The sequence below is a fragment of the Sciurus carolinensis genome, chromosome 1 (genome assembly GCF_902686445.1).
Source record: "Sciurus carolinensis chromosome 1, mSciCar1.2, whole genome shotgun sequence".
NCBI classification, from domain to species: domain Eukaryota; kingdom Metazoa; phylum Chordata; class Mammalia; order Rodentia; family Sciuridae; genus Sciurus; species Sciurus carolinensis.
Window position 1 is genome coordinate 8,877,553 of NC_062213.1, and position 6,807 is coordinate 8,884,359.

Below are 6,807 nucleotides of genomic sequence, written 5' to 3' on the forward strand. Positions count from 1 at the left end.
TAAAGGTCTGGTCAGCAAAGATACGAAAGACCATGTATTGCAGAAAATGCCAATAACTAGCCTAATAGATGGTGTCTCTGGATTCTTGTTTTTTCTTTCTTTTTTAGTTATTTTTATTGTAAACAAATCGGATACATGTTGTTTCTGTTGTACATGGTGTAAAGGCATACCATTTGTGTAATCATACATTACATAGGGCAATGATGTTTGATTCATTCTGTTATATTTTCCTTCCCCCCACCCCTCCCACCCCTCTTTTCCCTCTATATAGTCCCTCCTTCCTCCATTCTTGCCCCCCTCCAACCCCCCATTATGTGTCATCATCCACTTATCAGTGAGATCATTCGTCTTTTGGATTTTTGAGATTGGCTTATCTCAGCATGATATTCTCCAATTTCATCCATTTGCCTGCAAATGCCATAATTTTATTATTCTTATAGCTGAGTAATATTCCATTGTATATATATACCACAGTTTCTTTATCCATTCATCAATTGAAGGGCATCTAGGTTGGTTCCACAGTCTGGCTATTGTGAATTGACCAGCTATGAACATTGATGTGGCTGTATCTCTGTAGTATGCTGATTTTAAGTCCTTTGGGTATAGGCCGAGGAGTGGGAGAGCTGGGCCAAATGGTGGGTCCATTCCAAGTTTTCTAAGGAATCTCCACACTGCTTTCCAGAGTGGCTGCACTAATTTAAAACCCCACCAACAATGTATGAGTGTACCTTTTTCCCCACATCCTCTCCAACACCTATTGTTGCTTGTATTCTTGATAATCGCCATTCTAATTGGGGTTAGATGGAATCTTAGTGTAGTTTTGATTTGCATTTCTCTTATTACTGAAGATGGTGAACATTTTTTCATATGTTTGTTTATTGCTTGTAGATCTTCTTCTGTGAAGCATCTGTTCATAGCCTTAGCCCATTTGTTGATTGGGTTATTTGTATTCTTTGTGTAGAGTTTTTGAGTTCTTTATATATTCTGGAAATTAGTGCTCTATCTGAAGTATGAGTGGCAAAGATATTCTCCCACTCTGTAGGCTCTCTCTTTGCATTGCTGATAGTTTCCTTTCCTGACAGAAAGCTATTTAGTTTGAATCTATCCCAGTTGTTGATTCTTGCTTTTATTTCTTGTGCTATGGGAGTCCTATTAAGGAAGTCTGACCCTAAGCCAACAAGGTGAAGATTTGGACCTACTTTTCTTCTATAAGATGCAAGATCTCTGGTCTGATTTTGAGGTCCTTGATCCATTGTGAGTTGAGTTTTGTGCTCGGTGAGAGATAGGGGTTTAGTTTCATTCCATTGCATATGGATTTCCAGTTTTCCCAGCACCATTGTTGAAGAGGCTATCCTTTCTTCATTGCATATTTTTGGCCCCTTTGTCTAGTATGAGAAAATTGTATTTATTTGGGTTTGTGTCTGTGTCCTCTATTCTGTACCATTGATCTACCTGTCTATTTTGGTGCCAATACCATGCCATTTTTGTTACTATTGTTTTGTAGTATAGTTGAAGTTCTGGTATTGCGATACCCCCTGCTTCATTCTTCCTGCTAAGGATTGTTTTAGCTATTCTGGGTTTCTTAGTCTTCCAGATGAATTTCATGATTGCTTGCTCTATTTCTATGGGGTGCATCATTGGGATTTTAATTGGAATTGCATTGAATCTGTATAGCACTTTTGGTAGTATGGCCATTTTGGCAATATTAATTCTGCCTATCCAAGAACATGGGAGATCTTTCCATCTTCTAAGGTCTTCCTCAATTTCTTTCTTCAATGTTTTGTAGTTTTCATTGTAGAGATCTTTTACCTCTTTGGTTAGATTGATTCCCAAGTATTTTTTTTTTTTTGAGGCTATTGCAAATGGAGTTGTTTTCCTCATTTCCCTTTCAGATGTTTCATTGCTTGCGTATAAAAATGCTTTAGATTTATGTGTGTTGGTTTTATAGCCTGCTATTTTGCTGAATTCATTGATGAGATCTAGAAGTTTTCTGGAGGAGTCTTTTGGATCCTCTAAATATAGAATCATGTCATTCATGTCATCAGCAAACAGTGACAGCTTAAGTTCATCTTTTCCTATTCGTATCCCTTTAATTTCTTTAGTCTGCCTAATTGCTCTGGCTAGTTTCGAGGACAATGTTGAATAGAAGTGGTGAAAGAGGACATCACTGTCTTGTTCCCCATTTTTAAAGAGAATGGTTTCAGCTTTTCTCCATTAAGAATGATGTTGGCCATGGGCTTAGCATAAATAGCCTTTACAATGTTCAGGTATGTTCCTACTATCCCTATTTTTGCTAGAGTTTTGAGCATGAAGGGGTGTTGTATTTTGTCGAACGCTTTTTCCGCATCAGTTGAAATAAGCATATGATTCTTATCCTTAAGTCTATTGACATGATGAATTACGTTTATTGATTTATGGATGTTAAACCTTCCTTGCATTCCAGGGATGAACCCCACTTGATCGTGATGCATGATTTTCTTAATATGTTTTTGGATACAGTTGCCAATATTTTGTTAAGGATCTTTGCATCTATATTCATCAAGGATATTGGTCTACAATTTTCTTTCCTTGATGTGTCTTTGCCTGGTTTAGGTATGAGGGTGATATTAGCTTCATAGAATGAGTTTGGTAGGGTACCCTCTTTTTCTATTTCCTGGAATACTTTGAGAAGTATTCTTTGAAGGTCTTGTAGAACTCGGCTGAGAATCCATCTGGTCCTGGGTTTTTCTTGGATGGTAGGTTTTTAATGGCTTATTCTATTTCATTGCTTGATATTGATCTGTTTAAATTGTGTATGTCCTCCTAGTTCAGTTTGGGAGGAGCATATGTCTCTAGAAATTTGTCAATGTCTTCGGTAGTTTCTATTTTGTTGGAATACAGATTTTCAAAGTAGCTTCTAATTATGTTATGTGTCTCAGTGGTGTCTGTCACGATATTTCCTTTTTCATCACGGATTTTAGTAATTTGAGTTTTCTCTCTCCTTCTCTTTGTTAGTGTGGTTAAAGGTTTGTCTATTTTGTTACTTTCTCAAAGAACCAACTTTTAGTTTTGTCAATTTTTTGAATTGTTTGTTTCAATTTCATTGATTTTAGCTCTGATTTTAATTATTTCCTGTCTTCTACTACTTTTGCTGTTATTCTGTTCTTCTTTTTTTAGGGCTTTGAGCTGTAATGTTAGGTTATTTAGTTGTTGACTTTTCATTCTTTTCTGGAATGCGCTCCATGCAATGAATTTTCCTCTTAGTACCACTTTCATAGTGTCCCAGAGATTTTGATATGTTGTATCGTCATTCTCATTGACCTCTAAGAATTTTTTTTTCTCCTCCCTGATGTTTTCTGTTATTCATGTTTCATTCAATAGCATATTATTTAGTATTTGAATCTCCCTTTATCCACTTTGCTCCTTCTATTATGGCCATGTAAGAGAATCTGAGTTGATCTGGTGTCTGAATAAGTCCCATTCAGTATTTTCTCATGTTCAGCAACACTTGTTTAATGTTAATGTCATCTACTTTTTCCATCAGAACAAGACAGGTGTCCATCAGAGAAGGTGCCAGAGCTCCCGATGCCTGCACTATAGTGGATCACTGCGGGCCTGTGGTGAGGGTTCAGGGAGCCAGATTCTCTCACTTTAAATAAGAAATTGAGAAACAAAGCTGGTGACTCAGGGACTCCAAAGTCTGGCCAGGTAGTATAATGAAAGTGAGAGATTGTTCTGGTCTCACTACTATTGATATTTTCTAACTGTAGTAGGTGTACTGTATAATAAGACTTCACATCGGACAAAAGCTTCACACTGAATCCTGTTTCTTTAAACAGCATCTCTCGGTCATCCGTTGGCCAGTATTGTGCACATTTAACCGATTCTTTCTCCACAATTCAATTCAGCATGACAAATGCTTTGGACTTCTGCTGCCAAACCATGAGCCAGAAGTGGCAACACGTATTGGGAAGTGGACCCTGTGTCAGGACGTAACTCCTCCATTCCTCTCCCATGTCAAGGAAGCAGGCGTTGATGTAATCATTCTCTGCATTCTGCAGTTTAACATGACTGTGATCATATGGGCTTACATCTCTGTATCTGTTTCCATTTCTGTTTCTGGAAACTTGGCCACTCTATGAGGATAGTCATGGGACTCATTTCGAATTTCCAGGTACAGCGATTGCCAGCGACACCACAGTCGCTGGATTCTATCTACAATTTAAGTAGAAATAAAGGAGAAAAGACGCTGTAATAATGAGGAAGTAATAAAGCCCTGGTTCCAAAATCCAAAATTGCTACCAGCAATATCTTCTGGAGGGAAAATTATGGTATGTGGATCAACAAGTCTGGGTGAAATACATCCCAAAGAATTAATAAGCCTACGTCCTTTTGTGAGCAGAAAAGAGTGGAGGAGAGAGAATAAAATGAGAGAGGTTTTAAGCAAGAAATGTTGCGCCAACAATGACATTATAATATTGTTTTTATTTTCCAGCTCAGGTGGCTGACCTGTTTTCCCAGCAAAACAGAGGTAAGTTTTGCAGTGGCTGTTACAAGTCACGTGGGCTCGGATCCTCCATGGACAATTTTTTTTTTTTTCAGTCATGCTGAGGAGCAAATCCTGTTCTGCATTCCAGCATAATTTATTCTTCATTAGTCAAGGCTGGGACTTGCTCATGATTACATTCAATTTAAATGTTTACAGATTCATTTTCATAATATTTCCTCTGGGTTTATTATTTCCATTTTTAAAAATGCACTCAGTCCTGTAAGTCAGAATAAGCCAGTGGAATTTGCAAGGAGCTGTGGCTTTGCCTCACGCTAGGCCAGTGACGAGGCTCTAGTTGACAGCACATGAGTCCCAGGCCCTGTGGAGCGTTCCCCTGCCTTTCTCATGGTCTCCTTTCTTGTCAGGCCTCCTGTCCTATTGGATGTCCACAGTGATGGGAGGTCAGAGTGGGCTTCGGGAAACAGGTGCAAGGTAGGTGTGGCCTTGATCCATCATGGGTGACTATTTGCTCTTCTCTTTGCCAGGCTACAGCCCCTCAAGACCATCCACGAGGTTTCCAGGGGGAGTAGTCATCTAAGCACAATACAGCACCCTCTCTCATGGAGGCTGTATGCAAGAAAATAGCCTATTCATTCTTCTACCTTTGAATATGTATCTATTCTGTAGATCCAGGTTTGGAAACATGATCAGTGGAAGGTAAAAATGATCAGTCATCTATCATTCATTTGACCTGCATTTCTAAGAGCACTCTACATGTTAGGTTCTAGGTTGGGCTCCAAGGAGACAATGTTTTTATTTTCAGTTCTTGAGAGTCAGCACACAGTTGCCTCTATGTAGCTCCTTCAACTCTCCTGTATCAGCCCCATTGACAAAGGAATGGAGGATTAGTGCCCAGTGTTCCCATGTCTATAGCAATGAAATGTCCTGAAAGTTCCTCTGATGGGATCGACTTAGGTCTGGAGCCCATTGTGGAGACACCTACTGGAACCTGCCAACAGGTATAGGTATGCTTCCATGCTCCTCCAGGCCTGGAGGCTGAACCCACTCAGACCATGGCATGAGAGTCAGGGGTGCACATCCCCAGATATCAAGAGGGGCATTTGCCTCATCACATGGGCCTGGGTGCTGAGAGAGCAAGCATTCACTACAGGGGCACAGATTCAATTTTACCCAGATTAAACATTAAAAGTATTTACTTAGAAATACTGAGCAATAAAGAAGATAGCAGTTATGACCTGCTCTGAGCTGGTAGAACCTCTCTGGCCTGTTACATTTAACTGAGGCCCATTGTGGACAGAGAAGTCCATTTGAGGTGGAGTGGGAGCAAACTAAAAGATGTGATATGCAAATAGAAGAACTGGGTAGGGTCAACCGAAGGGAGTTTTCAGTGCTTTGTAATAGGGCTGGAGGAGGATAGTATTACATCACTCATCTGAAGGACCTTAAAGCAGAAGAAACAACAGACTTGCTCTCTGGGCGCAGCAGGCAGCGGTTTACAGTGATGAATAATAGCTGCCCCAGTGCAGGAGCAAGAAAAATTGGTTAGGACTGTGTTTCCTATTACTGTCGCTGTTCAAGGAGAGTTTCATCAGACAACCTGTCAAGGATGGTGCAGACGAAAGTCAATCATTGGATGAGTGATTGTGCTAGGTAAACTTTTAATGCCCCTTTGATGCCTGAGATCCAATAATTTTCTAAGAACTGGAAGTTTAACACCAAGATGGTGGATATTACTCTGGTTAAGTAAGAGGCAATTCTTTAGATTATAGATCAGTTGGCAAAAGAAAATAGGCAGGTTGTCTCAAGAGGGTCCATGGGAAATGGAATAAGTCAATAAGAAAGCTTGGAGTTAGAACTTCAGTCTTGATCCAACAAAGAAGTATAAATGAGACCAAATGGAGAAAATAAGGAAGAAAGATGGAGTCAATGCCGTACTTTGCAATTACCTTTGAGCATGCTGTTTACTGGCTTTCTCTCTCCCGTAAGACAATCATTAGAACGAGAAGCCCAGAGTGCGTTCCCAGTTGTCCATCTGCTTCCCCTTGAGCAGTCCTGATGAATGACTCTCCCCTGAGGAGTCCTCTTCGGGGCCTTCTTCCATTTTCTCGTGCAGTGCATTTCAGTTCACCATGCACGATGTTCAACTCAGGAGCTCCTTGTCATGACTTACTCCATTTTCCCTGAGAATGTCTTATGAATGCTCTAAGTAGGCCTCACACCTACACTCTTGTTCTGATGTAGAGCCCAGAAGTCACTGTTCTTTACAGGTAGAGGCTATGGTTTGAAAGCATCCCTCAAAAGTGCATGTGTTAAATTCA

The 6,807-nt window shown here is 40.0% G+C and overlaps 1 pseudogene; it reads right to left on the minus strand.

Annotated features, from left to right (window-relative positions):
• Positions 1-1,737: 1,737 nt before the first annotated feature.
• LOC124961511 (tyrosine-protein phosphatase non-receptor type 2-like) lies at positions 1,738-6,590 on the minus strand (annotated as a pseudogene).
• Positions 6,591-6,807: the final 217 nt, after the last annotated feature.